The sequence below is a fragment of the Drosophila persimilis genome, unplaced genomic scaffold (assembly GCF_003286085.1).
Source record: "Drosophila persimilis strain 14011-0111.01,24,50 unplaced genomic scaffold, DperRS2 tig00000124-arrow-pilon, whole genome shotgun sequence".
NCBI classification, from domain to species: Eukaryota; Metazoa; Arthropoda; class Insecta; order Diptera; family Drosophilidae; genus Drosophila; species Drosophila persimilis.
In genome coordinates, this window is record NW_020825294.1 from 836,438 (window position 1) to 845,963 (window position 9,526).

Genomic DNA, 9,526 nt, shown 5'->3' on the forward strand with positions numbered 1-9,526 from the left:
ACAAAACAATTTATTTTCAAGGATATGGCGGGGGCGGGCGGCTCTGGGCTCTGTCTATAATTGCACCGCATTATCCATCCATCCGTCCCCTTATCCCCATCGACAGGGCGAATGCATTCCATGCACTCTCCTTTCGTATGCAAACTTCAAAGCTCATTTATGTGGGCCCGGCTCGGCCTGGCCGTTTGTCTGAGCCGCTCAGCCGCAGAGCCACAGAGCTCTGATGCCAAGATGAAAAGCCAAAAAGTACAACAACAAACACACCCAGGATGAGCGGCATTGTCAGTATTCCCGACTATAAGATACCTAATAGTTGAATTATTTGATGGAAACGGATAGAAATAATAAAAAAAATTATTCTGCCTAAAGTAATTATTTGGAAACGTAGATTAGTGGTGGTTGGATGGATAATTATGTACAATTATTTATGTGAATACTTTTTTGAAGTATTTTCATATATTCTGTATTTAGAATAATGGATAAACTAGAAAATGTTCAATTCAGAATAGATGTTCGGATAAAAACGCGATTGGGATAAAATTTAACACATCCACAAAAATAAATAAATAAATAACACTGTTTTAATTAGATTAATAAACTTTAAATATCTCACTATTATATAAACACATTTTTTGTCGTAAGTGAGCCGGGGAATGGTGGACGACTGAAGCGATTGAGCAATGGTCTTGACCGCATTAAAATAAAGTGGAACACATTATTATTTTTTTTTTAATTTTTAGCTGTCAGGGAAATGGGCAATAAAAATAAAGAAAATGATCAAAATAAAATAAAATATAATATTAATACTATTTATATTCCCAAAACTATGGCCTAGCTTACAAAATAAATAAGAAATTTGCATTGATGGATAATTGTTTTATTCCCTTTGTGTGCAATGTATTTTTATGGTATATATGGATCGAAAGTTCAAGAAAATTTTAAGCTGTCAAATGACATGTATTCAATGACTTCATAGACTGTCCTGTCTGCACGTCGCATACCCATTCACAAATCCAATATACCTTCTGTTGTCTACGCGTCTACCGGGCATAAAATGTATATGAAAAAACAACAAAAATTCTGCTGACAAACAAACAGCGTCTAAAAGTCAACAAACCATGGGGCATGTAGCATGTGGCATAGGGGCATGTAGCATGGTACTCTGTGCCTGGATGCCTGACGTTGGCTACTGATGCGCGATATCTGAAAACACTTAAGCACTCCACAGAACACGACACATGACGCATACGCTATGTGGCACCCACTCGTAAGAATATGTGCAAGTGTGTGTGTGCGTGTGTGTGTAGTTTGCGAGTCATTAAAAGTAAATAACCTCAAAGCAAAGAGCTGCCCCGTCTCTCTCTCTCTGTGCTACTTGAAGCACATCCATGCTGGCATCCGAGCTGGCAAAAAGAAATGCCCTGTCGTCCTCCCATGACCATGTCCAGCTTTTGGGTCCAGAGGGCACCCACACGTGTTGGTCCTGGTCCTGGTTATGCGCCATTTGTCCGCAAACACTTTTGCAATTAATTGCGCATGGTCCAGTGCAAATGTCAGACCTGTGCCCCCTGTGCTTAGGGACTAGAAACGCCCAGCCAGCCTCCGAGAACCACTTAAAAGTCATCCAATGCGCTGGTCAAAGGTTGTGCCGGTCATAACCATTTTCAGGGATGATGGCTCAAGTGAAGGAATGACTAAGAAGGTGAGGAGAGCACAATTTAAAAATATATACACCCATCTGAAAGTTCTTAAATGAATTATGAAATTTAATATAATATAAATTAAAATATAAATCTATGAATCTGAAACTTTTCTAATTTATTAATCCTAAAACATATTGAAACAAGTTTTCATTCAAGTTCTTCCAGAAGTCCTCTTTAATGAGGGAAAATTGAAGAATGTACTTGGAACAATGCGCCTGAGGACATCGCCTTGCCTATTGTAGCCGTGGAGCTGTTCTCTAAACGAATTTAGCATAATTAATTGCCTTGTCGAAATGTGTGCAAATGGAACACGCTGCATTGCCCCAGGCTTTGGCTAAGGATTCCCCACTCCCACTCCTGCACTCCACAGCAGTCCGTCAAGCCACTCCACTCCACTTTGGCGATGCAGTAGAAAAATTGTTTCGCCTTGTATTTGCATAATGCAGTCGACCCCCCCTTGCCCTCCTCCTAGTGTGAGCCCCTTTGGTGGGTGTCTGGTTCTCTTTTCCTTTGGCTGTCGTGTCGCTTGTCGCTGGATGTTCTCATTAGCACACGACTCAAGTGGATTCGGCCCTGGGGGAACTATTTAGCACACAACGCGGCAGCAGAATGAATGCATTCGAGTGTTGCAACAACAATTGCTCAAAAGGACCTTTGTCGAAGCATCCTTGGATGGAGCCCCAATCGTGGAGATACACACACCTTGTAATACATATACATATATATACATAGAATATATTCAGAATTTTTCGAGCATTTTTCGCAGGATTTTGCCAGCATCCAAACTTAAATAATTTTCCTGACTTTATCTCTCATCTTGACCTCTCTTTTCGTAGCCCTTTCAAAACGCTGTCAATCGTTAGAGGGGGATTTCGGTGAAGATTCGCCTTGGAATGTGTAATTAAAACATTTTTTCACTTTGCGGCCTAATATTTTTTTTGGTTTAGCTTTTCGCGTAATTCGCGGCTTACAAGTTTTAGCAGCACTTTCATAGAAAGCCAGCATGTCATATCAAATTGGGGCATATCAGACAGCAGAGATCCCCTTCTTTGGAATTAATACCAATTCTATAATAGATTTATTTAATTTTTGTTATTTTTATTTGGAAGAACATTTTCTTCTTTTTCCCAGCGATTTTTTTTCAAAATTGTAATCAATTCTTGCTATTCAAAAAACTTTATCTACAATTCTTTTGTAAACCAAATAAAGGCAAGAAATATTCAAATTCCAATTTAATCTCAAGTCCGTCCATGGTATACTTATCTTTTAAATACTCGTGTTAACTTGGTTACCACCTACGAATCTTAATCGAAGCGTAGTAAACTTCTATTTGATAGGCTCTATCAAAACCTTAGGTAAACAAAACCTCGAGTACTTTGATTGCTCGGAGGCTATTGCGCGACTTATTAAGTTCATTGATAATCAATTTTTCATTGACTATTGTAAAAAGCTATTATTTAAATCCAGCTGATAAGAAGGAGGCGTGCATTCTTGAAAGCCTATCTCTACTTATAGGAAACTATGTGTTATCTTTGCGACACGTGTCCAAGCAATTTATTTGTTTTTGGTTTCATGGGACCGAACTAGTGTACGTCGCCAAAAACTGTTTATTTTGCTATTGAATTATGGGGACCGAACGAAACGCTGGAACCGAACGAATATTGATGTGAAATTGGTTCCTGTTGCACTATCTTGGTTTTTTATAGTCTTATTGTCTATAAACCTTTATGCATTTAACCAATAAAGTTCTGACCCCAGTTTTGCCTTTGAGAACATCAATCTTCTCATATCCGCCCTGCCTAAATACTTTCTCTTCTCCGCAAATTAGAAGAATCTCCCTATCCTAGTAGGGCATTCCATAGCCTCCTCAAGCCGACGCTCAGCAATTGGCAACTACAACTTCTCGACTGCAGGAGGCGCTCAAAAGTGTTAGCTTCAAGTGCAGTTGGTGCTCCTCGTTCTTTGGAGGCTGAGGCTGTGGCACCTTCTGTTGTTCCCGCTATTTGCACTGTGTTTATTTTTTGTCGTCACCTGTTACTACACTTGAAACTGTGAGGGAAGCCGCCAAACAACCTAATTAGTATGCAAAACACATTAAGTGGCAGCCCCAACTACGTTGCCGCAGTACTCATCAAGCGCTGCGGCACTGCGGCACCAGTGTGGCAGGCGAGGCGAGGGCTCTATTGTTTTCACAACCTACAAAACATTTCAAATGGAAATTTTTCTGCAGCAAATATTGACAACCTTCACCTTCATTGATAGCTATAATTAGTGTACAAAAAAAAAAAAAGAAAAAACATAAATCCAGGGTCTCCTAACCCGGCAGAAGGGAGTCCCGGGTGTCGGGAGCTGTTTATTAATCATACGCTACGTTGACGGCATCCAGGCAGTCAACCAGCCATCGTCGTTAGTCGTCCTTAGTCCTTGGCGGGTGTGTACTAATTAAGCCTTCGATTAATTTACGCCTTTTGGCCCCCAAACGTCAGTGTGAAAACAAAGAAAATTAAAAGCTCTTGCTGCTGCTCGAACTTCAAAAGCCGGAAACGGTAGGCGAATCAGGACGGGATCCGGGTCGGGAGAGCCGTCTGGTTGTGCCCGAAAGGCAGGCTACGAATATGCGTTAATGATGCCATCATCGTCACCGTCATCGTCATCCTCATCTCTGCTTCATCCTTGCCCCGAGTGGATGACACTGTCTGGGCTTAGTGGCTACGTCCGTCTATTCGTCCCCGTCCTGGCTTCCATCCTCAACCCAAAAACCACCTCCAGAACAGAACTGGCAACATCAAAGCGTTGAAGCTTGGGAATTGTTGACACACCGGATGAGCAAAGCTTTCTCTCTCTCTCTCTCTCTCTTGGTCCCTCATTCTCCCATTTTCGAGATCTTTTGCTGGTGCATATAATTTTCCCCATTTTTCCTTCTATTTTGTTGTTTTTGTTAATACCCTCTGACTGCTGCTGAAATTACTGATAAGCTTGGGGATTTTATTATTAGGTTTTTGTTTTTGTTTCCATACTTCACTGTTTATCTGATTTTTTGTCGGATTTTTTGTAACCATTTTTCGATTGTCTTCAGTTGTAAAATGCTCCTGGGGAAATCGACTATTAGATACATTTGCACTTTTACAGAAGTCTTTTATGGCCTCTTGATTCGGTTAATTTAATGGTGAATGAATGTAGTTTGGATCTAATCCGGGTTAAGTACCATGGAAAACCGAAAAAAATTATATAGAGTTATATTTTATATCACATGACATAATCTGGTTGCGATCGGATCATCAACAAATTTCTCTCTGATCCGCATCTTTTCTTTCTCTCTCACAGAGTAGCTTAACAGTAAGCATTGTCCCTCTGGGGCTAAATGATATTACGGCCTTAATGGGCCGCTTATGAGCTTTTGATGTAGATAATTTGATGTTGAATGAATGCACTATTAGGATTCTGGGACTCTACGTAAGATCTAATAGGGTTGCATTCAAAAAGCGAATAAACGCAGAATTATAAAGATTTATCTATAAAATGGGAATTCTTGGGATTCAAACGAAGTTGTAATCCAGTAATTTAAAAATTGAATATTGGTTGGCATGACTGCATGACTGGTTACTGACTGCAGATGATTGAACTTTACTCCTTAGTCTTACTCCAGCTTCGGCAGAACCCTTATTTTACTATTAGCACCTTTTGCACCACTCCTCCTCAGGAAGAGATGGCATCACACTCGACTCTCTAGTACCCGTAATATCATAGTTCAAATCCCAATCTAAACCCAAATCCAAATCAAACCGACCACAGAACGATGCTCATTGCGAGGAGATGAGAGAAGTTGCGTTGCTCTTCCTGGAAATGGAAATCCAAACTAAAACCCACACAATGCACACTGCTCTATGGATGGATGGATGGTAGGTGGAGAGCACTAAGGGGTGCGGTGAGGGGGTGTGGTATGGGCTGTGTGGTGCTGTGTGTGCTTTGAGTTTGCGGAAATGAATTGGTATTTAATTAATAGTTTTACCCTGATTAATCTACCCCTTACGCATCCGCCCCCATCATCATCCACTGCCCTGGCATTGCGCAAGCCACACCGATCCAATCCACAATCCCACCCCATCGCTCTCTCAAAGTCCTGCCGCATGTTGACCTAATGAAGTTGCCGTATAATTGTTGCTCAGACGTTCTGCACTGCCCCCATACTGCCCACCTTCTCGCTGGCATGGCACGGAAATCAAATTGAAATTAACGTACCATAGACGTACCATAGACAGACGGCGGAAAGCGGGCCACGAGGGGGGAGAGGGTCAGTTTGAATTTCAGTTTGGGTTCGAGCAGCATCAGGGGCTTCATCATAAGCCTAGGACGCGACGGCGGCAGCGGCTGTTCTGTGGCCTGTTGTTGTTAATTTGATTGGATTCTGATGATGGGGCGTAGCAATTGCAACGCCCACGCACACGTTTCGACATTCGGCTATGGATTCGCATTCGGTCTGTCGGTCTGTCGGTTGGTCTATTACTTTAGTGCCTCGGCTTTGATTTTTACCCGAACCTGAGTCTGAGTCTGATTCTGATTCTGATTCGGAGTCTGCATCTGAGTCCAGGGGGGTTCCAGAGGGCTCTATTCTGTTCCGGGCAACCCCTGGGAGACGATGCTGTGCCTGTTTTGATTGTGTAATGCAATCACGTCGTTGTTTTGCTTCCCTTTTTTTTCCTCCCTCTTCTTCTATGGTGAACCAACCAGGGGCTAAGGTAAGTTAAGTAGAAGGGTCTCTGAATTTTAATTTTCGACAGCATTTTGCGCTGAGCACGAACAATGTGCGTAATCATACGTGATGATGTGGATGTGTCCTCGTTCTCGTCCTCGTCCTAGTCCTTGTCGATGTCGTCATCGAGTGGTGGAGGTGTGGATCTTGTTAGGCCAGAGAGTGAGAAAGAGAGGAGAGGGCTTCCCCCCATTGTTGTGTGCTTCAATTGGAAGACATTGATGTGCCGTCAGCGTCGCGTCGTCGTCGTCTCTCTGGCACTTCATGAAATTAATAACTTGATAGACTATCGGATAGACCCATGCTTTCTACTGCTTGATTGAACGAAACGAATCTCTGCTGCACAGAGAGGTTTCTTTAGGGCTGGATGCTGGCTGGGGGCGTGTCTTGCAACATGTGCTCTTGAACTTGCCGCAAGGGTTGAAGGGTAGTTGCTTCATTAGTTAATAGTAATCAGTGCACAAGTCGCTGGTTTCTTTCCACCCAAAAATTCAACGACTGCGAGTAACATATATGCATAAATCTGAGGACATTCCTGCCTCTTTCTCCTCCTCCTGTAGGTCTTGCTGCGCTTCCTGCAGGCACACGCTCCGCAGCTGAAGCTCCGGCTCCTGCCAGGATGCTGCTGTCTGCCGCTGCGTTGACATGCCACGCATTTAAACGTCACCGGAAGTCCTTTTGTTCTTATGCCTCAACGATGACGTTCCCGTCTAACTGACTGACTGACTGACAGGCGATACAGCAGGGAGCATGGAGCGTGGTGAGTAGAGGCGGGGGGTGGGGTTGCCTTGCTCCCCTCAACTTTCGAGCAGAGTTCAAGTGTAAAAATTTAATTTATTTGTAAAACAAAAACTTAATATTTATGATGCTGCTTCGTAGAAAATTCCATCTTTCTTTTACTTGATTTTGGTTCTCTTTTTTTTTCCAAACGGATGCCCATCCTTGTGGTATTTTCGCCATTCGTAGGATCTAGCAAAAATCAATCAAATTGTTCACATGCATTTCTCACACTTTCATTGTGGGGGAGGGAGACGGCGAGGGGTCTTAGGTCAGTCAGAGTGAATGATTGCGCATTATGTTAGGGCCTATACACCTTAAACAACATGACATTGGCATTATTTATTGTCTGCCCTGCTGCCTGGGTCCTGTGTGGGTGCAAAAAGTGGGTCTAGGGAATGAGAAACCGAAGGCAAAAGGAAATGTCCCTGAATGCTGCTGTGTCCCTGTCAGTGACACAATTCGACATCAGGAATAATGCGTCATTCGTCATTTGGCATTGTTCAACAAGCGGAGGAGTCCTTGTGCCCTGTGGAACACATATACTCGTACATACATATTTCATGTGAATTGTGCCCCTGCCATGCCCCGAGGACGAGAGACGAGTGCTACCTGCATTTGAAAAGTCAAACTCTGTTTGTTATTATTGCCAGTAATCGGCTGTTTCTGCTCGTACTCCATCTTCTACCCTCTCTGTAAAGTGTACTTTCTGCTTTCTATTTTGTATTATTGGAAGAAATTTCTAATGAATTGCCATTACTATGTTGGTTCATTCATAAAAAAAAGGCAAAATATATAGAAAGGGACCCTTGAGGTTGCGTTAGGTTTGATTTTGGTTAATGGTTTTGGTCTTGAGTGGGTTTGGTTAATGATATTTATTTTCTTTCAAGATGGTGGACAATTTTTTGGTGGGTGACATTAGGTTAGAGAAAGTATCACACAGAAGACTCTGAAACAGATGAAATGGACCCTGCTTTCCATACAGGCGATATTGATTCCATTTAATTTGCGATTGGTATTCTGCAGCAGAATATTAAAGAATATATTAAATAAGCCCTACACTAAGAAAAATGTAAGAGAATGCTCATGCAATTCTTTCTCTTACCTATTAGTAAAAACTTATTTCTTCAATCTGCTTTATTAAATGGTTTTCCACTCCCGCAATGCGCTCTCTTTTTGGGGCTTATTTTGCTCAGTAAACAGCAACCTTGGTTGTGATTGGAGTGTACAATTTAAGAGTGCAAGGGGTGCAACGTTGAAAGCAGTGCAAAGCGATATGTACAAAAAGGAAGTGAGAATGCGAGCGAAAAGAAAAACATACCACATAGTATAATTTCATAATTTTCCCGCTCCTTATTCAGCTTTTTCTTTTGGTACTGTTTTTCCGACTTTTTCCCACTTTCCCTACTTTTCACGTTTTAAAATCGCGGAGCTGAATCTCAGCTTTGAGTTGGTTGGGTTCCGTTGGTCCTTACCTCTAATAATATTTACTTTCAGTTCTAACTTTAAGCAAATAAAAAAAGCGAAAACTTGTTCATGAACAAATTTAAGGCGAGATTTTTGGTCAAAAGCTAAATGTCATTTTGGTTGGCTGAGCGAGGGTTGCTTAAAGGGTTTTTAGTAAGAGTTACTCTGTTTTGCAGAAATCTTTTTTTTTCTCTATGGAAACAGATTATTAAATTCTTTAGAAAAGAGCGCAATATAAAGAATTTTTAAAATCAAGTATTATACATTGAAGAATTTGTGAATAAAAGCCAAATTTCAAAGAAACAGAAGTTCAACATCCTCCCCATTTTCAGCCTCACGCTTTTTCCCCACCCGTCTCAAAACATATGCCATGGATCCACATGTAAAATAAAATATAACTTTTACTAAATGCTTTTCCCCGAAAAGTTGCTCCTACAGCAAAAATTTCCCTAATAAAAAAAGGAACATAAAAAAAAATTTGCAACACAACGAAAAAGTTCGCGCTTTGCACCCAACAACAAACAAACCAAACAAACAGGCAAAACGGAGCGAAAGCCCCTAAAGCCGAGTCGTCACAACGACTTTTGTTGGTGTTGGCCAAGTGGAAAACATTTTCCAGCCTATCCCCCGCTCCCGCTACCACTCCCACTCCGACTTTACACTGGCCCATTAGGCGAGCAAATTGTTGGTAAAACAAGCCCGCAAACACCTTCGAATTTGATCCAAAAGGAAATGAAATCAGGGAAAAAGTATACGGTACACGGTACCGAAGCATGGATCGATTAGTTGTCTATAATTTTTCCATTCAGTGAGTAATAAAGTGCCAAGA